This window comes from Neopsephotus bourkii, unplaced genomic scaffold, assembly GCF_033783945.1.
Source record: "Neopsephotus bourkii isolate Nb327-2 ecotype Australia unplaced genomic scaffold, CSIRO-AGI_Nbou_v1 NB_663, whole genome shotgun sequence".
Lineage (NCBI taxonomy): Eukaryota > Metazoa > Chordata > Aves > Psittaciformes > Psittacidae > Neopsephotus > Neopsephotus bourkii.
In genome coordinates, this window is record NW_026901162.1 from 1,834,781 (window position 1) to 1,858,853 (window position 24,073).

The 24,073-nt window shown below is 43.7% G+C and overlaps 1 long non-coding RNA gene across 1 annotated transcript in view; it reads left to right on the top strand.

Annotated features, from left to right (window-relative positions):
• LOC133212093 (uncharacterized) overlaps positions 1-24,073 on the top strand; it is a 105,547-nt gene that overhangs the window by 80,007 nt on the left and 1,467 nt on the right. Inside the window, exon 4 of the long non-coding RNA XR_009725391.1 lies at positions 9,070-9,250. This is a non-coding gene — a long non-coding RNA (uncharacterized LOC133212093). The remainder of the gene's footprint in view (positions 1-9,069; positions 9,251-24,073) is intronic.

Consider the following 24,073-nt stretch of genomic DNA (forward strand, 5'->3'; position numbering starts at 1 on the left):
CTACACTGGAATCTGGCCAGAGAACCAAGGTTAACACCACTGCACTTGCAGAAGTGCCACTGGTGAAGCAGCACCTCCTGAACACTTTAGAACCTAATCCATTCCTACAAAATAAACAAAAGGCACATCTTTGAAAGGTGGTGTACAGCTTTTATTTATATTTGGTCATGTCTTCATCACTTACAACTGAAACAGTCAATCACAGCTGTACGCTAAAATCAGAAGTATATACAGCTCTTAATGACGTGTATTTGTTTTAGTGAATCAAAGTTGAGTTAGTATACTGTGTTTTGCCAAATCTTTATAAAATTGAGCCAAAGTCATCTTATGCATGCAACACATTTTATCAAATGTGCAAGAAATATCTGGAAGAGGAATATTGTTTATATAGAAGGAAGGGGGGAAAAGTGAAGTTGGCAACATATCATGTAAAAATTAGTTCAGTAAAAGGGGGGAAAAAAATTCAAGCTATGTGCCAGAGTTTCAGTCACAGTCAGATGAGATTTTCTGAGCTTGCAAGTACTATACAAATGTGAAAAACATGCACTTGGTGAAGAGGAAGTGAAGAAGGAAATAGCTGATGGAGAAGTCAGGGCTGTTTATGCCAATGGTGACACTGCAAGTCAGCTAGGAAAAAAGCACCAAGAAATGAAATCATGCTTCAAGCCCGGGCTTATCTCTCATGTTGCTGGAGCTGTGCTGCAGGTTCCTTAGCCCACAGCTTGGGGCAGCTATGGGTCTCATGGCACAGATAAGCTGCTGCTTTTCCAGAGGGAGCTTGATTCTTACCATGGCTGCAACACAATAAGACATCAAAATCCTAGTGAAACCAAGAGTTAGGTTGGCATGTAGTGCAAAACCTGGACTGGGAATCCAGGACGGGGCCTGGTGTCAAGGTCCCTAAGAACCTGTCCAGATGAGTAGAGCAAGACTAAAATTTCAATCTTCAGGCCTTGGGACTGACGGTGTGAGGAGACGAAGGCCCGTAACCTAAGAGATTATGAAGGTGACATTTTAGAAAGTGAAACAAAAGGAAATCCCCCAAAGATGTAGGTTGGTGCACATGCCTCTGCAGCTGAAGTGATAGTGCAGGGTTGCAGCAGCTGCTAAAAAACTCTACGCATCTCATGAACACCTCTGAGAAGTTCCTGCTCTGCTGTGGGGTGAAGCAGAACTCACAGCTGGGTGTTTATTTATCCCTGTGAAAAGCCAGACTCCCGCAGGACAGCTCCGTGCCTGGCAGGTAGAGGAGCAGACCAGGGATGTGTGGGGCTGAGGTCGCTGCCCTGACCGTCATTGCCAGGAATGGTGCCCGGTTTGGCCTTTCCTAATTTGGGGTGAATATAGGGAGGTGTATTTTGGGCTGAGGGCTGAAGCAGCAGGAGCCACCACCCAACATGCAGGCAGGGCGCGGAGCTGCCAAGCAGCTGACCTGGGGGGCTGCCAGCTCTTCCTGGGCATTTGGGCAAATGGAGTGTGGCTGCTTAGCACTCTGGGAGCATTGAAACCTGAAAGAAGACAGCAAGGAAGACCTTGCACTATAGGTCTGAGAACATTTTTGAGTGCAACATGACTGAAAAGAGGCAAATTTGCTGCTTGATATTTGTTCAATGAAATAAGACTCTGTTTACAGTCTTTCAAACTGAATAGTATTGCATCAAAGAAATACCTGGCACTAACATTAATTTCTCCAGCCCATTGGGAAGAATAAGACCCTGAATATTAACTGACTGATTCGGTCAAAAGGTAACAGCATATGGCTTGCTGGAAGAGTGTTTGCATTTTGTATTTTGCATCCAGTTGCTAAATGCTTCAGATTTCACTGTTGGTGATTCTGTATCGACTCTGCCTTTTCTGTTTCCATTATAAGGCTTTTAAATTGCTGATGGAAACTTCAGCCCTTGAGTATGAGCATAGCCAAAGGTAACATTCCCATGCCAAATATGAGAGGGGACCCCATCGGCCCCTTAAATCAAGCAAATTACAGTTACTAGTAATGTACTACAAATTACTAGTCCCCCCCATACCTTGATGTTACAGAAGCATAGCCAGGAGCACTGAGGGGGTGGCAGGGTTTAGGAGAAGAATGTGAAGCAGCTCTTGCAGTTGCTTGCTGAGCCCTCTCTTGGGTAGGGGTGGGCTGTGGGGCTTTTACCCCATCAGCAGGCACATGGAGAGGATTTTGAGGCGTATCATAGCTATAGCAAGTTACCACCAGGAAAAAAATTAAGCCCTCAGGCTGGGCTGGGTGATGAAGAGAGTCAAGTGGCTGGAATACATTGCTAACCAGTTAAATCCAGCGGTGAGGATAGGAGCTGCTGATTCTCTAAACACAGCATTTCCCTGCAGCCTGTGTTGGATTTGCAGGGAGCGCTGCCTTAGCAGGAGCCACAGGGCTGCTGTGGAAGTGGGGTGTGAAGGAGGGGATTGGTATGTGTCCTAGAGTGCACAAATCTGGAGTCATTGCTCATGCAAAACTTTTGGACCAGCCCCTTAATGCTGTTTCACCAGGGCTTTGAAGGCAATTTTTACACAGCATCTTTCTCCTTGACAAATCCAAACCCTTTCATCAGTGATGACTGGCACCAGCCCCCTGTGGCTCCTCTTGGACCAGACTCAAGCTGTAAGTTGCTTTTCGCTGTAAATCTTTCTACCCTACTCCCCTGCTCCTTGTCCCCCTCCCCACCTTTCAAATTCTTCATTGATTTAAGGCACCCCACCCCAGCTCCTGATGCTATCAAAAAGCTTTTCCCTGAGCGGTTTTGGTTGCTCCAGCAAAATGAGCTTGGAAGAAAAGTAGTTCCAGGCTGAAAACTTGAAGAGGTTACACATGAGCTCTGTACAGAGATTGAAAAGCTCTGAGTTGTTATAGCAGCTGTCCCAGCTGAAAAAATGTCAGGGAGTGGGATCATTTTCTGTGTATTTTATGGACAGGGAATAGGCCAGGTTCCCTGGTATTTGAGTTACTCTGGGGTTGTTCAGCCAACCCCTACACTTTGCAGGATAGTAATCGGATCCCCAGTGCCCTTGAAGTGTGCTTTCATTCACTGTAGAAGGCAATAGGTCTATGCCAAGCACTAAGTGGACTCTTAAATATGTGAGCCATTTTGTAAAATCTAGGTTTGGTTCTGTAAAAAGACCTGCACCCCTTTTTTTTTCTGGGGAGTTTGATGCAATTTTCATCTGGATTAAAGCCGAGTGAACCACTCCCAGGGACTGACTCCGTCTCCCTTTTTTCTTTTTTCTGTCTTTTTTTTTTTTTAAATCCTGTTTATGATTAAGAAAGGATTTGGTAATAACTAATTATTTAAAATTGGTCAACCGCACGTGGAGCAATATATTGCAACCACTGGGTCGTTTGCACTTGGTTTGCTAGTTAGCTGAAGTCTTTCACAAAATTTAAGGCCAGAGGGGACCATTAGATCAGCCAGTCTGACCCCCTGTATATCACAAGCCATTAAATTTTACCCAGTCAGCCTCCTGCTAAACCCAGTAATGTTTGAGCTTCGCTAAATCACAGAACCCAGAAATGTATCCAGCCTGGATCTGAGGACATTCAGGGATGAAGACTATTAACGCTCCCTTGGTACTTTGTTTCACTGGTTAAAAATTGTGCCTTATTTCCTATCTGAATTTGGCTGTGAGCTGAATCCAGACTTTGATTCTTGTTATGCCTTTCCCTGCCAGGTGACACAGCCCTTTGCTATATGATGTTTTCTCTCCAATAAGGTACTAACATATGCTGTAGTCAAGTCACATCCCAGTCCTTTTTCTAGCAGTTAAAGAAATAATGTAAACAGATTCTGTTTCATGATTTTCTCCCAACAAGGCAATTTGTATTTCCTTTTAAAACATTTCTAAAGACTTTCAGCATCCTCCCTTATATTTGACTACCCTTTTAAGCAAATGAATGACAGAACTGCAAAATATCATCTTTCTGTCTTGTTAGAATGCAGGGAAAATTTTCTAAACCCTAGACCTGGATGTAGGCCTGCTGTGAGCGCCCTCTCACCACCCATTTGTGGGTGATGCCCAGGCGCATGCCTCTCTCTGCCCTTAACTTGCTATTTTAACATCTGTAGGTGGATACAGTGACTGAACTCATGACAAAACTTTTTTTCTGCTTGGTACATTTTCACCTGTAAGAGGTTTAAAATAGTTTCTGGTACTGCAAAGAGCTCACAAGCAGAAAGCTAATTGGGGTCCTCTCCTGAAGCATGAGGTGGTATTGTCCCTCAGCATCTCCAGCCCAGCCAAGGACTTGATTCTCCATCCCTGTTACCTAAGTAAGGCACGTTGTGTGGATTTTGCTGTTGTTACACTTCATCTGTTGGAGCTGTAATGCTAAGTCATCCACCATGCAATCTGACCATGAGCATCCATATAGCAGCTGAACACTGTCATCATGCTACAGAGTTGGAGCTCTCATCTCCTTTGGGGACTCTTCAGCTTGACCACATAGTTATGGGTTAAAGCCATTTGATGAGGAAAAAAATTGATGAATTCTCTAAAGAGAATTAGGGCTCTCATACTGTCACATTGCTCTATACTCCTTCTTAGGTGTGCTGCTCTGCATTTGACTGCTTTAAAACATTCTTTATTACTCCCAAGCCACTGATGAAAAGTGAGCTGAATAGCGTAGCCGAGCTCTGATCACTGCAGAGCTCTCCATCAGGTGCACCATATGGAAAATTCACCTGCTGATAACTACTTTTGGATATGTCATTTAGTTAGCACTTGGTTCAGTTACTGCAGCCCTTACTGACTGCATATAATGCTAATTTTAGGGAGCTGAACACACCCTAGAAGTTGGCGTGTATACTGGACACTTAATAACCTAATAAACAGCAGTCCGACTTAATTCTTAGGATGACAAAGCCGTTTCCCTTTGAAACTGTACTGATACCAATAATTATATTCTCATGTTCTCATTCTTTGGTGATAGAATTATCAATTTGTAAATGTTGCTCAGGATTAGCATCCAGCTGCCCAGATTTTGGCTACCTGTGCCACATGGCCTTCCCTTTCTGTGCTCTGGCAAATTACTGTACTCTTTGAGCCTGTGGAATGGCTCCAGCATTCAAAGAAGCACCAAAACTGAATGTAAGTTAGACAACTACTGCCTTAAGCAGAAGTCTAACATTCTGTGGGCTTTCTCATATAAAAATTATTACCTTTAATAGATCTTCAACATCTTTCTTATTGTGATATTGTCAAATATTCCTCATCTTATTCATGTCATGTGAATATGGTATTTGCATTTTGCTCTGCTTTCCACACATAGTCCAGAACTTGATGTTCAAAACTTCTGCCTCCTTGCATATCTTTATGCAATTCAGATATCATCTAGAATGATTTTTTTTTAATATTGCAAGGAATTATGTGTTTTCTAAATATCCTTTATTGTAGTTATTAGCTGTATTTTAACCTTATGTCTTGATACTTCCATATTAATTTTCCATACTTCAGTTTTAAATTTACATTAGTTGCTCTCTTTCTTCCTCACCCTTCTATCATATATTGCTCCTTTATTTCTAACTTCATCTTTCCCTTCACTAGGGTAGCCTTTTAGTCAGTATCTTTCTTGATTATGACATTATGGCTTTGGCTATCTAAGGAATTCTATTCACCATTTAAATTTTGTTTCTTAGTTTTGAATTCCTAGTCAATTTTGTTTCTAATTTTCTTTTTTTTTGCTTGGATAGACCTGTAGTATTGAATCCCAAGCACAAGTACAGGCTGGGTGGAGAATGAGTTGAAAGCAGCCCTGAGGAAAAGGACTTTGGGGTGTTGGTTGATGGAAAGCTCAACATGAGCCAGCAGCGTGTGCATTCACAGCCCAGAAAGCCAACTGTATGCTGGGCTGAATCAAAGGGAGTGTGACCAGCAGGTTGAGGGAGGTGTTTCTCCCCCTTTACTCTGCTCTGGTGAACCCCACCTATAGTGCCGTGTTCAGCTCTGGGGCTCCCAACACAAGAAGGGAGTGGGCCTGCGTGAGTGAGTCCAGAGGAGGCCATGAAAATGATCAGAGGGCTGGAGCACCTCTCCTATGAAATCAGGCTGAGAGAATTGGGCTTGCTCAGCCAGTACATAAGGGGGGCCTACAGGAAAACTGGAGAAGGACCCTTGACAAGGCCATGTAGTGACAGAACAAAGGGGAATGGAGAATGAAAGAGTAATAGATTTAGGTTAGATACTAGGAAAAATTCTTAACTGTGAGGGTGGTGAGACACTGGCACAGGTTCCCCAGAGAAGCCGTGGCTACCCCATCCCTGGCAGTGTTCAAGGCCAGGTTGGATGGGGCTTGGAGCAACCTGGTCTACTGGGAGGTGTCCCTGCCCATGGCAAGTGGCTGGAACTAGATCAGCTTTAAGGTCCTTTCCAACCCAAGCCGTTCTATGATTCTATGAGTAAGTTTTGTATGCATAGCTATGTCATTATAAAACTGTATTTAAGTGGGCTAGTGGTTAAGACTGGCTTTTTTTGGTCCATGCTGATGTCCTTTTGATCAAGACTGCTGTTGTCATTTACTGTCTGTAATTTTTGCTTGCAGTGATGTATAACAGAGAATTGTGTACTGTGCGAGGCCTTTCTTATTAGAAAAATATTATAGATATTTTAAAGAAATCTTAACAATGTCTTGCTATTGGATGTGAAGGGATCTCTTGTCTCCATCTGCCAAAATGTAGTTTTCACACTAGCAATCCTGATCTCTGATTTGACTCATTGGTCTATTAGAAACCTTCACCTTTTTTTTTGACAACTCACTGCCAGCTGCTTGTTTATGGGAATTGTCACCCAAGGCATATACCCTTGAGGGTTTCTGCTGGGTTTTGTTTTTTTTTTTTGTTTTTTTGTTTTTAATTCTTGTTGGTTTGTTTTTGTATTTTTAAATGTGAGTGAACTGTGCATGATATCCCTGTGGGACAAGGGCTGACCCAGGCCAGGAGGAGCTGAATGAAGATGGCTTTGCAGCTCCTTCTCTCCCCCTTCTTTGGGCCCCTTCAGAATAATTTGAGTGAAGCAGTTAAACACTTTTCCCGCAATCCCTGCTACGACATTTAGTTCATCGTTCATATTTACTGGGCCACTTGTGCGCTCCCCTATAAGAATAATGAGAATAAATACTCCACGTGGAGTCCTGCATATAAATCTTTATACTGGCTTGCATCTTTGCTTTATCATTCTTTTTTGTTATAAACTGTAAAAAGTGTCTAGATCTGGATTGTGAGCAGTTCCCCTCCTGCTACTTCAAAAGAGCATATTATTCATGTAATGAAAAGGCTTAGTGCCGGACTTGACAAAACACTGGGAAATACACTGTTGGGCACAATTCTGAACTGGCAGGAAACTGGACTGAGTGACCTAATAGGGTTCTTTCATCTCCAGTTACTTATGATTTTCAATGCTAATTAAAACCTCACTAGCTAGTGGGGAAGAACATCATGGCCAATTCAAATAACTTCTTAAAAACTTTCCTTCTGTTTATTTTTTCCACTTGCCCACTTCAATTTTATACACATATCACTTAAAAACACCCTTAATTACAAAAGTGTCCACCTATAAAGCTACAGGACAAATAAACAAAGCCATTTACACGTAGCAGCTTGCAATAAAAATGCAAAAGCCAGGAAATAAATTATTTGGCTTTATGAAGGAAAAAGAAAGTAATTTCTCTAGTATTACCCATGTCTCCAGGTGTGCTGGATCATGGTTGTGCTCTCAGCTCACATTCTATCTGAGCTTTCTCTCTGCTCTCACCAGGTCTGGACACTGAAACTTGTTCAGTGAAGACACATTTTACCTAAATAAACCAGTCCTCAAAGTTCTGCTGAGCAACTGCTTCAGCTCGATGGCTTGCCAGAGAAGGACAGCCCAAACCTGGTGGCTTTACTCTCTTGTTCACATGTGCTGGATGCCTGGAATGTGGGCAGATACTGGAAGCTCAGCTTCTCCTGATCTCTGGGAGGAAAATGGGGGACCAGGGCTCCTGGCACAGCCTCAATGGCCACAGAGGATGAGGTCTGGGTCTGGTGTCAGCCCAATGAGGGACATGCTTCAGCAATGAAACATAGGTACCTACCCTCAGGGGCTCACTCACAAATCCAGTGATTTCTTGTGTATCCTTAAGGTGTCAGAATCCCTGAGATGCTAAAGAAGACCCTAGTAGAAAACCTTTCAAAAGCTGAAAAATTAAACGGGGGGACAGGAACTGTTAAAGAGACATTAACACACAAGTAAACAGGATCACAGAATAATTTTGGGTGGAGAGGACCTCTGGAAGTAGCGTGGTCCAAACCCCTGCCCAAAGCAAGGCTGCCTTTGAAGTCGAGCAGGTTGCTAAGGCCCATGCCGTATCAAATCCAGAGTATCTCTGAGGGGAGAGGCTCCACAGCCTCTCTGGGGAATATGTGACAGCGTCAGACCACCTTCATGATGAGATCTTCTTCCCTAATATCCAAATAGATTTTGTAGTTTGTGTCATCCTTTCACTGTGCACCTCTGAGAAAAGTGAAAATGTCAATGTAAATAAAAATGGAAAAATCAGAGTAGTAATACATAATAATAGACATCAAACAAAATATTTCAGACAGCCTGTTTACTACCTGGAAACTTTCTATTTAAAGAGACATATCCCTGAGTGGCTGCTATCACTGCAGTGATGCGCTATCTAGGAACAGTGCAGCAGTGTTTACAGTCACCTTGCTACACAGGATTTCAAAGCATGTGAGTCAATAAGAAATAAAATAGATTACAGCTGATCACAGCAGATAATTAACTCCTATTTCCAAGAGTGACAGCTGCATTCAGTTACGTTCAACATTTTGGCAAATTGATGCAAAAATACGAATAGGTTTGTTTTCAAAACTGATCTCAAGCTGCAATTTTTTGGACATGTTATTATCATGCATTCATACTGTAAAAAAAATCACTCTTAGCTTCTTAGATAGAAAACAGGCCCCCAGAACTGACTGTTAATTTTTGTTCAATTTTGAAACAATGAATGCTGCTTTGAAAATGTAATCACTTTTAAAAAACTTTATCCTTTTTATATTTTTTTTCCCCCAGCAGAAACTGGGTTATACAAATTCAACCCAAACTCATTTTTGCTCTTCTGGAGCAAATTTTGGCCTTGTCAAAAAGAAATATTGCCTGGCACTGACAAGGAAGGAAATCCCAAGGAAAGCAGAACACATGGAATGGACATCCTGTAAGAAGGTAATTTTCAGACAGAGGTGTTTTTGGAGAGGTGAGATACGTAGCAAATATGTATGGGGAGCCTTCTTTCACATGGGGAACTATTGACTGTGGATGATGTCTGAGACCAAATTACTGAGAAAAAGTTAGTTTGTTTTACTTGTCAAGCAAATACAAAACTGGCAGTGGGCTAGCGAGTGTTGTATAGGAGAGGATGTTTGGTGATTTGAGGAAACAGTGGAGAGACTCCAAAAGGTTGGGCAATGTGGCTGAATTGAGCAAAAATAGGCAGTAGCAGGGGCCAGTTGTGTGCAGACTGCAGGAGATACGAGGTGGTTATGGCTGAGGGTAACACTGTTGTCTCAGATGTGGGATGCAATGCTGACAGTGGGTCTACAGTAATGTTTCTGCACTATCCCAGACTCCCCAGATGTCACCTTCAGCAAAGCACTTCTTACTGACACAACAAGGGTAGTGGGTCTCTAGCAGAGCAGGACCCACACAGGTCTGCAAAGCCCAGGAGCATTTTGGTTCAGGGATTCTTTAGAACTATAACCCTAATTTGAATTCAGATTTCTCATCTGGGCCACAAATGGTGCTGGAAACCTCAGCTCCAACCAGCCACTCAGATTAGGGTTAGGGTTCAGAGAGACACAAAGCCAACAGGGACTCCAGGGGCACTGGTTAGGCATGCCAAGGGAGCATGACCCTGCACCAACATTGCTTCTTGCTTGCCTTTCTCAACTAGGACATCCATGGTGCTGGGGACCTTAGCCTCAGATCCAACCTGCTGTTCAGGTTAGGATTAGGGTTAGGGTTCAGAGATCTAAAACACCTACAACTGCAGGGACTCTGACACTGCAAAAAGCATGGCAAGGGAAGAGCAACTGCACCAACATTGCTCCCTCCACATCTTTCTCATCTGGGAAACCCATGGAGCTGGGGTCCTCAGCCTCATCTCCAACCTGCCATTCATATAAGGGTTAGGGTTCAGAGAGCCACAATGGCTACAGCTTCAGCAACGCTGACACTGCAAAAAGCAAACCAAAGGGACCACAGCACTGCACTATCATTGCTCCTTCCACATCTTTCTCATATGGGCCACCCAACTTCTTTGAACCCTAAACATAATCCCAATTACCCACTTCTGATGATCCATGTGGGGGCTAGTGATACAGATAGCAGTAGCCTGGAGAACATGAAGAAGGACTACAGAGCCCTGGGAGAGGTGGTTAGGGGCTCTGGAGCTCAGATAGCCCATTTGTCAATTCTCCAGGATACAGGGGAGAGTCCCAAAAAGGCTAGGAGGATTGGCCAGGTTAATAAATGGTTAGAATGGTGGTGCCATAGTCAGGGATTTGGGTGTCTTGAACATGGGATCCAAGTTTGTAGGCCAGGTCTAACGGGGGCTGGTGGAGCTGGTCGTGGTTTTGGTAGGAGGCTTGCCAGACTAGTCAAGGAGGTTTTAAACTAGATGTGTTGGGGCAGAGGGGCATCATTTCATCCCAACACACCCAGTCAGTTGCCAGCACCTATAATAAATGCTCAGAGCAATGTAGAGATATTCCAGCCGCTCCAGCCAATGAGCCGGCTTCATTTGGAGCTCGACTCAGATGCCTCTATACAAACGCCTGTAGCATGGGTAACAAACAAGAGGAATTAGAGATGTGTGCATGCCTATGGGGATGTGATATCATTGGTATCACAGAAACATGGTGGGATGGCTCCTATAACTGGAATGTTGGAATGGAAGGTTACAGACTCTTTAGAAAGGACAGGCCTGGCAGGTGTGGAGGGGGAGTTGCCCTTTATGTTAGGGATAAGTTGGAGTGTATAGAACTCTGGGGACAGGTGAGCAGATAACAGAGAGCCTGTGGGTCAGGGTTAAAGGGACAACAGCTATGGGGGACATTATTGTGGGGACCTGCTACAGATAGCCTGATCAAGAGGAATCTGTGGATGAAGTACTCTAAGAAAGATAGGAACAGCCTCACGCTCACGGAGCAATCCCAGGCACAGCTACAGGCTGGGCAGAGAAGAGATTCAGAGCAACCCTGTGGAGAAGGACTTGGGGGTGTTGGTCGATGAGAAAACGAACATGAGCCAGCTTCAGTGTGCGCTCATAGCCCAGAAAGCCAACCGTATCCTGGGCTGCATCAAAAGGAGTGTGACCAGCAGGTCGAAGCAGGTGATCCTGCCCCTCTACTCTGCTCTCATGAGACCTCACTTGGAGTATTGTGGGCAGTTCTGGTGTCCTCAACATAAGAAGGACATGGAACTGTTGCAACAAGTCCAGAGGAGGGCCACAAGGATGATCAGGGGACTGGAGCACCTCTCGTGTGAAGACAGGATGAGAAAGTTGGGGCTGTTCAGCCTGGAGAAGAGAAGGCTGCATGGAGACCTCATGGCAGCCTTCCAGTATCTGAAGGGGGCCTATAGGGATGCTGGGGATGGACTTTTCATTAGGGACTGTAGTGATAGGACAAGGGATTACGGGTTAAAACTTAAACAGGCAAAGATTAGATTGGATATAAGGAGGAAATTCTTTCCTGTTAGGGTGGTGAGGCACTGGAATGGGTTGCCCAAGGAAGTTGTGAATGCTCCATCCCTGGCAGTGTTCAAGTCCAGGTTGGACAGAGCCTTGGGTGAGATGGTTCAGTGGGAGGTGTCCCTGCCCATGGCAGGGGGGGTTGGAACTTGATGATCTTAAGGTCCTTTCCAACCCTAACTGTTCTATGATTCTATGATCTTAGAGTATGTTTCATGTAATTAATTATATTTTTATTTTCTTTACTTCTTTCCTGTTACAGTCTGTAACTGTTCTGTATGGTAGTTTAGAAAGGAGGATAAACTTGCACTTTTCAGCAGCCTTAATTTACAAACTGCAACAGTTCATACTTTGTAAAGAAATGCATGGTTCTTCATTATTTTTTATCTTTTGTTGTTTTCAAAATGATGAATTTGTGCATATTCTGAACAGAAGTAGGATGAAGAAATTGTCAATTATGTGTTAAATAAAGGTATGTTTGAATGAAAGCCAGACTGAAAAGAAATCTGTATTAGTACCTTCAGGAATAAGAATCACTTCTATTTCACTTTATTCTGTTTGCAGGTGTTTTTGGATGGATTGTAAGTGTCATTCTCATGAAAGAGTTCCTCTTCCTAGCAGATTCTGGGTCAAGCTGTTAATATCAACTGTGTGATGATGGCCAACTTTTATAGAAATAGTGAAGTGGGAAATTCAATGGAAAGAAAACATTTCTCCTGTTCCAGAATGTGGGCAAACACTTATGGGTGAAATAGAGCTGAAGGGCAAGAAATGTATATATTTTTTGGCCTGTCCCTCCAATATATCCATTGATTTATGTCAGGAAGGCAGCAGAATATGTTCCCATGACTTTACAAGCTCGCTTGGGAAAGAAAGAACATTTTCACTTAAATCATAAGGATAGAATTAACCCTACTTGGAGATGGTTTAATGCTATTGCAGTGGCTGAAGGGTGCGCAGAGGTAGGGATCACTCAGGTTCTCTCAAGAGCTTTGTGCAATTATTTTTTTTTTATAATTTCAATTTGGATGCTGGGTTGGGCACAGAAGCTGCACATTTTAATATTGGTGGTGTCTGGCTCAAAACCAAGCCTGATCTGTGAGCCTGCTCATCTCTCACACAGATCAGGATGTGCAACATTACCCTGACAGATGTAGGAAGAAATGTATCTTGCAGTAATTTTTTAAGTTTCCCACAGAGAAACTGAGTTGTTTTGAAAAGGCGTGTGATCTAAATAAAGAGTGGATGTCTTCAGAGGTGAACAACATGTTGGGCAGCTACTTGCTGGATGAATCTCCACCTGCTGCAGGTGATTTGACATGGAAAGGGGAAAGACCTACCTTTTGTTTTAAAAGGTACTTCTGGTGCTCCCATGCTGCATGTCTCTGACTTCACAGCTTCACAGTGGCCACTTGAGTTGATCTTGGAGTGGGAGACAGTCTATATTATGTCTGGGACAACTGGGCATACCCCAACAAAAATAGCTCTTACACGTTTTTCAAGTGTTTTACTAGAGGGCAGGGGATTTAAAGGTGGGAGGATTGATTTCGTCCAGAGAAATGCTCTTTTACAGCCTGCAGCCAGCTGGATGCTTGAGGAACTGCTTTAAATGGGAAAGGAGGGAGTAAAATAATTATCCTTCCCTAAAAATTAAGGGTCCTAAATTGATTTCACTCAACTTCCACCCTAAATGGAGTGACTTATGATTTACAGCAAGGTGAGATCAGAATCAGGCCTGCAGAAAAAGCCTGTGGGCTTTTTTCTTGCAAAAGCTATTTTCCTCTCTAAATGTCATGGACCTTTCTGGGTACCATCTGTTCAGGGGTGTCTGCAGCATTACTCCATAGACAGGGTATTTTTCTGGGCAGAGATTTCATTCCACTGATTATTCACCAGCCTTAGTGATATTGAACTTACACAGTCTATCTGACTTCACATTTCAGGTTAAGTTGGCTAGTGAGTGCTTTTCTATGCCCTTTGAAATAGATCTTTAGCAGTAGTGCTTGTTATAAGAGCCAGATTTCCGGCCCTTAAAAGCAGCTTGCTCCATTGTAACACATTGCTCTAGATATGGAAGTTTTCTTTATATTACTGTCATGTCTGAGGTTTGATGTGGAAAGGACAGTTTGTGGCTCAAAAAAAGATGATTTGATCATCAATTTTCTGCCTCTCCAATTCCAGCAGCCCTTCACTGATAGCTGTTGCTCCACTGGAAAAAATCATCCTTTGGGAGGTATGATTTGCCCAGAACAAAATCAACTCATCTAGTCATTCCACAAATAGCTTTCAGGACGTGCTACCCAGGTCATATTTATGTGTCTGCTGCATCTCTTTCCTTCATGCTGCATGATGGAAATTCAGTGGAGTAGGTCTGTATTGGGAAATGAAACATCTGAGAACACACTGGAGAAGTCAGGAGGGGTGCAGGGGTAGAGGGATGCCTATGACTGCTAACTGAGGCCCTTTGGAAAACTGTTTTTTGTTTTTGTTTTTTTTTTTTTTCACTCCCTATTACACAGCTTTTACAGAAAACAATCAGACTGGGGAATTTCATCACAACATCTGCAAGTCAATATATCCTGTTAATGTATATAGCTGCATCCCCTCAAAGAATCCATGCTGCTCATGGTGGTTAAAGTACAGCTCAAATTTGTGAGAACTAATCATAGGGTTATAAAATCAACTAGGCTGGAAAAGACCTTTAAGATCATCAAGTCCAATTGTTACCCCAGGATTGCCAAGACCACCACTAAAGAGTATCACTGGGGGCCTCATCTACACAGTTTTTGAACACTTCCAGGGACAGTGATTCCATCACTTCCGTGCGCAGCCTGTTCCAATGCCTGACCACCCTCTCTGTGAAGAAATTTTTCCTAATATCCAATCTAAACTTCCTCTGGTGTAGCTTGAGGCCATTTTTTCTCATCACTTGTTACTTGGGAGAAAAGAGCAACCCCTACCTCCTTACAACCTCATTTCAGGTGGTTAATGTACTTAATAATGTATGGACCCACCTGAGGTGAGAATCGGTATAGCCTGGAAGTTTTTGTGAGCATTCCCACCCCTCTGGGATCAGCTGGCAGATCACTCTCTGCAATGAATTGGATACTAAGGCCCAGAGATGTAAATGAGCAGCTGAGGGGTTTAGTTGTTTAAAGAGAAAATATGGTAAAATCCCAGACAGGGATTGTACCCTGTTGCACTATTGTTATTACTGTTACTTCACTGGGTTTCACAAGTGTGGTGCTGCAGTGTTTGTCCAGAACTGCTCATATCTATCTTGTCAGTGTTGGGTGATGTGGTGCCTGTTTCACCACTCAGTACAGGAGATGTCCCTCTAGATGTTAAGATGACCATGGTGTGCTAAGAGGATGCACAGTGCATTTCCACTAGCCCTGAAGGGATCTATGCATATAGCTTCCATCTCTCAACACACAAGGTCCCTCTCTGCTGGTACAGGAGACCTCCTTCAAGAGGTGTTCTCCATCTCCCCTGATCAGGCTGTAGGAAGAAATGTAAGAGTTGCTGTGCCACAGAAGAAAGTTTCTTCTCCCTGAAGCCTGGGAATTAAATCTCTTAGCTGGAGGTGCAGAGCTCTGGGATGACTTAATCCTTTGGCATTACATGATTATTGGATAGAACATGTGGACTGTTTGGGAATGAGGAGAACACTATGGATGCTTCTGTATTTGTTTTTAGCATTAGCCATTGGATGTGTCTGTGGGGGGACTCATCTCCTCTAACGGCCTATGTCTACCCCTGAACAGAGCAGAGGTAGATACAGATATTGCCTGACACTGTGATGAGATTTGCCAGATGCTTTGGGTGACATGCACCATTATTATGCCCATGCACATATCAAGTGAAGAGAAACAGGCCTTCTCTGTATTTCTGTTCTCTGCTCATTACTGGATAATTTCCAGGTATGTTCACACAGTTAATTCCAAGTTAATGCAATAGAGCAGCCTCCTTCAGTCTAGCAACCACCTCACCCTTTAGGAAAAAAAAAAGAAAACCCCCAAAACCTACTGCCATCTTGGGCCATACTGGTGTTTACCAGCTGGAAGGGGAAGAGAGAGAGAAATATAAAGTAGTCAGTATTTAGGTATACAAGATAATGCTGGTTTACCCAAGCCTGTAATGTTAATAAATAGGTTCATCGGAAAAAAATGGGGACCCTGAGGATGATCCTCACAGGAACTGGCAGCAATACGGAGCCAGCTCTGACCTTTGTCTCCCGGCAAACACTTGTGCACCCCACTGGTTGCATGGAAAACTGTGACTATTTCGATTTGCAAGCACCCTGTTTTGCAATGGTTTTGGAGACTACTCCCAACTGTGGTACTCATCCCAGTCATCTGTGGGCTGCAGATTGAGTGACAGCACAGCAAAGGACATTTTTTTTTTGAAAGCAACACTTCAAGAGTTGATCTGGGTGAAATTTTGTGTTGGGTTTTATGCCTTTTTTTTTTTTTCTTTTCCTGCTGAAAATGCTCTTTTAAGTCATTAACATTTTCTGAGAGGGAAAGGAGAAAAGCAATCAAAACATTTTGAATTCATAATTGAAAACAAATATTTCTTGCATTTGTTTTGAGATCTCTATTTTTAGAGGCTGACCTAGCCTTAATTAAAAAACAATAAAGTACTTCCCCTTCCTCCCTCCATTCCCCAGGAAAACAAAAGGCTTTTAATTTACTTTTGTTTGAAACAAACCTTTTGTTAGATTGAAGTTTTGAAGTGCTTTGTTTTGGGTGGGGACACTAAAAATTATTTGGTTTTAGTCAATCCCAAACAACTTTTGGCCAGTGAGATGTAAAAAAGCAATTATTTGCTTAGTTCTTCTCATGAGTTTGAGTCCTGATGCTGCAAGCATGAGAAAAAATGCTCTGCATTGTCTTTCAGCCAGACATGACTGTCTTCAGTGCAACTTAGCCAAACGTCTCCTACGAAGGAACAGCATTTGTTGAACAGTTGTGGCAAATCAGTCAGAGTTGTATGCAGTAAAAAAAAAGGCCATCCTTCCCTTTGAACCTTTTGAGCTCTACAGCCTGAGGCAGCCCCTTGGGAGATCATAGAGTCATAGAATAGTTAGGGTTGGAAAGGACCTTAAGATCATCAAGTTCCAGCCCCCCTGCCATGCGCAGTGACACCTCGCTCTAAATCATTCCACCCAAGGCCTCGTCCAACCTGGCCTTGAACACTGCCAGGGATGGAGCATTCACAACCTCCCTGGGCAACCCATTCCAGTGCCTCACCACCCTAACAGGAAAGAATTTCCTCCTTATATCCCATCTAAACTTCGCCTGTTTAAGTTTTAACCCATTACCCCTTGTCCTATCACTACAGTCCCTAATGAAGCATCCCCGGCATCCCTATAGGCCCCCTTCAGATACTGGAAGGCTGCTATGAGGTCTCCATAGCTGAACAGCCCCAGCTTTCTCAGCCTATCTTCATATGGGAGGTGCTCCAGTCCCCTGATCATCCTCGTGGCCCTCCTCTGGATTTGTTCCAACAGATCCATGTCCTTTTTCTGTTGAGGACACCAGAACTGCACACAATACGCCAAGTGAGGTCTCACGAGAGCAGAGTAGAGGGGCAGGATCTCCTCCTTCAACATTCTGGTCACACACCTTTTGATGCAGCCCAGGATATGGTTGGCTTTCTGGGCTGCAAGTGCACACTGAAGCCGCCTCATGTTCATTTTCTCATTGACCAACACCCCCAAGTCCTTCTCCACAGGGCTGCTCTGAATCTCTTCTCTGCCCAACCTGTAGCTGCGTCTGGGATTGCTCCGACCCAGGTGTAGGACCTTGCACTTGGCATGGTTAAACTTCATGAGGTTGGCATCAGCCCACCTCACAAGCATGTCAAGGTCCCTCTGGATGGCATTCCTTCCCTCCAGTGTATCAACCGAACCACACAGCTTGGTGTCATCGGCAAACTTGCTGAGGGCGCACTCAATCCCACTGTCCATGTCAGTGACGAAGATGTTAAACAAGACCGGTCCCAACACCGATCCCTGAGGGACACCACTCGTTACTGGTCTCCTGCCGGACATTGAGCCATTGACCACAACTCTTTGTGTGCGGCCATCCAACCAGTTCTTTATCCACCGAGTGGTCCATTCATCAAATTGATGTCTCACCAATTTAGAGACAAGAAAGTCATGTGGAACAGTGTCAAATGCTTTACACAAATCCAAGTAGATGACATCAGCTGCTCTACCCCTGTCCATCAGTTCTGTAGGCCCATCATAGAAGGCCACCAAATTGGTCAGGCAGGATTTCCCCTTAGTAAAGCCATGCTGGCTGTCACCAAGCACCTTGTTAATTTTCATGTGCCTTAGCATGCCTTCCAGGAGAATCTGCTCCAAGATTTTGCCAGGCACAGAGGTGAGACTGACTGGTCTGTAATTCCCTGGGTCATCCATTTTCCCCTTCTTGAAAATGGGGGTTATATTTCCTTTTTCCAGTAGTTGGGAACTTTACCGGACTGCCATGATTTTTCAAATATGACGGCCAGCGGCTTAGCAACTTCATTTGCCAGCTCCTTCAGGACCTGCAGATGGATTTCATCAGGACGCATGGACTTGTGCACGTTCAGGTTTTTAAGATGGTCTCGAACCAGTTCCTCTCCTACAGTGGGCCCAAGGTCTTCATTCTCACAGTCGCTGCGTCTGCCTTCCAAGACTTGGGTGGTGCGGTCAGAGCCTTTGCCAGTGAAGACCGAGGCAAAGAAGTCATTCAGAACCTCAGCCTTCTCCAAATCCTGTGTAGCTAGTTCACCCGAGAGCTTCCTGAGGGGGCCTACTTTCTCCCTAGTCTGTTTCTTATTTGCTATGTACCTGTAGAATCCCTTCCTGTTATCCCTAATATCCCTAGCCAAGTTTAATTCTAACTGGGTCTTAGCTTTCCTAACCTGGTCTCTAGCTTCCCAGACAACATCCCTCTACACTTCCCTGGCCACCTGTCCTTGCTTCCACTTTCTATAAGACTCTTTTTTCCTTTGAAGTTTCCTCAGCACCTTATCCACCCAAGGAGGTCTCCTGGCCCTCCTGCTGCACTTCCTTCTAGTTGGGATGCAACACTTCTGTGCTTGTAGCAGGTGATCCTTGAAGATCAACCAAGAGTCTTGGCCCCCCCTGCCCTCTAGGGCTATATCCCATGGAACCTTATTAAGCAGGTTCCTGAAGAGGCCAAAGTCTGCTCTGTTGAAGTCCAGGGCAGTGAGCTTGCTGCATGCTCTTCTCACTGTCCTGAGGATCTCAAATTCGACCATCTCATGATCACTGCATCCAAGGCTGCCCTGGAGCACCACATTTCCATCCAGCCCTTCCCTGTTGGTGAGCATGAGGTCAAGCATGGCACCTCTCCTTGTTGGCTCCTCTATTACTTGCAGAAGGAAGTTGTCTTCCACACAGTCGAGGAACCTCCTGGATTGCTTGTGCCGGGCCGTACTGTCCCTCCAACAGATGTCAGTGTGGTTGAAGTCCCCCATGAGAACAAGGGCCTGTGAGTGTGAGGCTTTTCCTATCTGCCTATAGAGTGCTTCATCTGCAGATTCCTCTTGATCAGGCTATCTGTAACAGATCCCCACAGTAATGTCCCCCATAGCTGTTGTCCCTTTAACCCTGACCCACAAACTCTCTGTTAACTGCTCACCTGTCCCCAGACAGAGTCCCATACTCTCCAGCCTATCCCTAACATTAAGGGCAACTCCCCCTCCACACCTGCCAGGCCTGTCTTTTCTTAAGAGCCTGTAACCTTTCATTCCAACATTCCAGTTATAGGAGCCATCCCACCATGTTTCTGTGATACCAATGATATCACATCCCCATAGGCGTGCACACCCCTCTTATTCTTCTTGTTTGTTCTCCGTGCTACAGGTGTTTGTATAAAGGCATCTGAGCCGAGCTCCAAATGAAGCTGGCTCATTGGCTGGAGCGGCTGGAATATCTCTACATTGCTCTGAGCATTTATTATAGGATCCTGGGTTGGGTGTTAGATACATGGGCAATACCCACTGGAATGGATCCTTGCCTGACAAACAAACCCCAGGAAGTTATAGAGAAAGTGAGCAGGCCTACTTGAGGCTGATGCAGATGCAGGTGATTCAGATGCAGGGGTTGGTTTGCCTTTTGGTTAGAAGCTGCAGTGGAAACAATTTCAGAGAGCTTTCTGGCAAAGACCATACAATAAGTTTTTGTCCCTTGAGTTTGTTAATAATTCTGGCTATGGCAGGTGATACCATATTTTGAGATTGGAGGTGCATGAGCCATATTATTCTCTGGAAAGGTGTCTAAATGGTCATGCCTTAACTCACAAATTTGGCTCATCATAAACATACTGAGTACACATGTGAGTTTCCTATAAGTTCAAGATATTGTGAGCGACAGGAAACAAATGTAATGTTTGGGAACAATGATTTGAAGAAAAGCTGAGAAAATACAGCGGTCCCAGGTTCGTTAACACTAAACTACAACTAGTGCAGCATGCGTGGTATTGGAGACATCTGAGTTATCCCTGCAGAATTAAAGCACAAAATGCCTGTGAATTGTCATACTATGCATATGTTCAGCATCAGTATTTAAAGCTGAGACAGTAAAAACATTTTGCAGAACTGCACAAATGGAGAGGGGAGAACTGATCCTTGCATTTTGATTTGAAGTACTTGTAACCTGAAACATGACTGTGAAGCTTCTAATCTAATATGGTTTTATGCTGCAGGCTCAGACTTGTCTTTTAAATCACAGCCTGATGGTCAGAAATGCTCTCCTCCAGTGTGCCAAGGTTTCATGCTGAGTGTCCTGCTCACCTGGCGCTTGCCCGTGGGACGTGCTGGGTGATGTGCTAACCCCTTCAGCTGTCTCCTACCACACTGCACCACCCATCTGCAGCCCCTGTCTTCATCTGCCTCTGAAGTGAGCCCCTGATTGCCTGTGACCTCTTTACAGCACACCAGCAAAATTTAAGACAGGTGAGGACCTTGTCTTAGCTATTTATGGCTTAAGTGGGAGAAAGATGTGAGAATTTTCTTTTCTGAATGTCAGTTGTCCCAAATGGCTGCAGATGTGTAAATAGATGTAAGTGTTCCACTTCCTCAAGAATCTGTTTTCTTCCATGGATTTGGCTTTCTCATTGCAGAGCAGTCATTGACTTCTCCGTGCCTTTGGAGAAAGTTAGATTTCCAGCTTCTAGGGAAGTTATAAATCTTGGCAACGTATCACAGTATTTTGAGAAAGATAAAAATCTGTTCTTTCCACAGGCAATTTTCTGTAACCCATCAGTTCTGCACTTTATTGAATAACTTGGTACCAAAAGCCAACGTGCAGTTATTTTAAAACATTACTCTTAAATGGGGACCTTAAAGCCCTTCAAAGCCACAGGTGAAGTACAGTGCCCTCTTTTTCGCCTAAAATAATTAGAAATATATATGGGAAAAGCTTGATTCTGAGTATATGTCAGATACCACCTAATTTCTCCCATGAAGAAATTCCTTTTCTTTCTTGTTAATCCATCTTATGCTTCAGTGTGAGGTATATCTCTTTAACCCTTTGCTGTCTTAGGCCATTGCAACTTTTATGGGCTTATTTGAAGAACAACGTATCAGTAAGATACCAACACTGTAACATACCTTTAATTAGACATATATGGGACATGGACTTGCTCAGCACCATATACCCTCTGCGCTGTTTAGTACTCAAATGGTTAAAATTACTAAAAGGAGCTGGCAAGCTTCATGTGGCAAATTCACTGGAAATATATTTATTTTTACTGCGGTACCAAGTCCACATAAAATGTCTTCAGAGAATCTGCTTGTGAAAACCTGGATTAATAATGGAGAAAAATAAAACAAGAGTGATAGTATTAATGAGTCTGGTTAGAGCACAATGACTTTGAATTGGATAAATACTGCTTCATGAAAACAGACTTTCAAACCATCACAGGCTTATGCAGAATATTAGTAAAACATTTATTGCAAATTAAAATGCAATAGAAATCAAACTGGCACATTTTTCAAGTTCCATTTTTGACTCAAGACTTCTCTAGATCTTTCAGGGAAGAAACTGAGGTGGCAACCAGCCTGAGCACACTGCAGCCCAGCAAACAGGAACCATAGAATCATAGAACAGGTTGGATTATAAGTGACCTTAAAAGGTCATCTAGTCCAACCCCCCTGCAATGAGCAAGGATGACTTCAGCTGACTCAAGTTGCCCAGAACCACATCCAGCCTGGCCTTGAATGTCTCCAGGGATGGCGCATCCGCCACCTGTCTGGGCAGACTGTGCCACTATTTTACCACCCCCACTGTAAAGAATTTCTTCCTCACATCCATCCTGAATCTCCCCTTGTTTTGTTTAAAACCATTACCCCTCACCCTATCACAACAACGCACCCACCTCACCCTGCCTTGGCTCCTGCACTGCCATTTCCCACCTTGATTTTTGCATGAGAAAATAAGCTTCTGAGCATCCCTGAGGCACAGGAAGCATGGGGGTGCCTGTGACGGTGCTGCCTTCTACTCCCCTCCTCACAGGACTCTCCTCCTTCTCCAGTGATGGAAAAACCCTGCTGCAAAGCTCAGAAACCAGACAAATACTGCTATGGGATCACCAAACCCCAATGGCCTCATTCAGTCACTCAGCTGTGATTCTCCAGCCCATGGTGTCCTGTTGCACAGTGCCACTAAGCCCTGGGGCACCATGGCCTCCGAGCAGATTCCTGCCGATGGCATGAACAGCCTCAGTCACTGCTTACAGAGTTTGCTCTGCTCTGCCAGTTTTATCTGCAGGCTTTCTGCAGTCACAGATTGGTTTGCTCAATTTTATAGCCATTGTCTGCCAATCAGGGACCATGTTTTTTTAGCTGTTTCTGATAGTCAAATGTGGTCCTCCTTCTCAGCTCTAGGAGCTAAATGTCACCCTTAATTGTGGCAGATATTAATGTAATAGGAACAGATCATAATCATCTCAGGGTCTTCCTCATGTGATCAGGGACTGTTATGCAGCAGGCTCATCTGATTCCCCCTTTCTCTAGTGCACTTGCAGCAAAAGCACAGACCTGCTTGCTTGTGGATGTACCCCACTATGCCCTCACAAGCTTTACCATCTCTCAACTTGAGTGAGATAAAAAAGCGCAAACAAACGAAGTAAGCTATCAGCAGGACATCACAGTCAGCCCAGTCCACTGGCTGCCTTTTATTTGCCTCATCAGAGATGTAATGGTTGTGTACGATCTTATATGAGCACAGGGGGAAGGGTGAGGAGTGCAGGATTTTGTGTGCTGATGCAGTGCTCTTACAGAAACCCTAGGGTTTTCAAATGAGAAAGTGCTTAGAGGCAGTTTATGTAGCCAAAAATGAGGTGGTAAATGATTGTACTGGGGCCAATATGGGGGCAAGTTGGCGTGCCTATTTATAGGGTTGCAGAGCTGTCAAGCTATTTGATACATCTGTGGTTCTGTGTGGGAAAGCCCGTGACAGGTTTGGGTGAAAACGTGAAGCTCTTAAGGATTTTAATATGATTTGTACTGCCATTTAATTTTTAATAAAACTTTGAATAAAGTCATGATTAAATGGCCATCATGAGTGGAAGATTCCACTTAAACATAAAATGTGAGATTTCCCAGAATGGGCTAAGGTAGGTTTTATATTATGCACCTCTCTCTAAAATACATTGGATAATGGATTCTATCAAAACGGAAAAGAAAGGAAGGTATAGATTTTTAAAAAATAAAATCTGCTGTGCAGTCAGTAGTTCCACATTTTGGAAGAAATTGCTGAGCTTCTGGCATCCTTAAATAATACCCTTTTCACATGATAGTTACACTGCTCCAAAGACAGTATAATAAACCATGCCAAAAATTCTTCTGTTTCGTTTGCATGAAATTGAACTGACAGATATACCTGTCTATGTTATGTCCAAGAAAATGTCTTGTTAGAAATGTGTGAAAATATATTACATGACAGATGCTGAAAATGTTTCAGATACAGCAATAAATTGATTGTGGTTTCTGGACCAGATGTGAACTTGGTTTAAAATTCATCATGCTGGTCTCTATTTTAGCTCTGCACTTAAATAAATGCAGAGAAGTGGCTTTGCTTTTCAATGAAACCCATTATAAGAATAGAAGAGCTTCTTTCCATCTAATAAAGGATAGCCCTGACAGTAAGGCTTGCATCTGCAGAGCAAGTATTAAAAGCACAAATTGAACTAGGAGGAAGCTGTGCCAGTTCTCAGGTTTTGTTTTATTAATGTGCATGCAAACGCTTAGCATGTCAAAGCCACTGCAAACAAGAAGACTGTGATGTGCATTATTTTCAGTTTA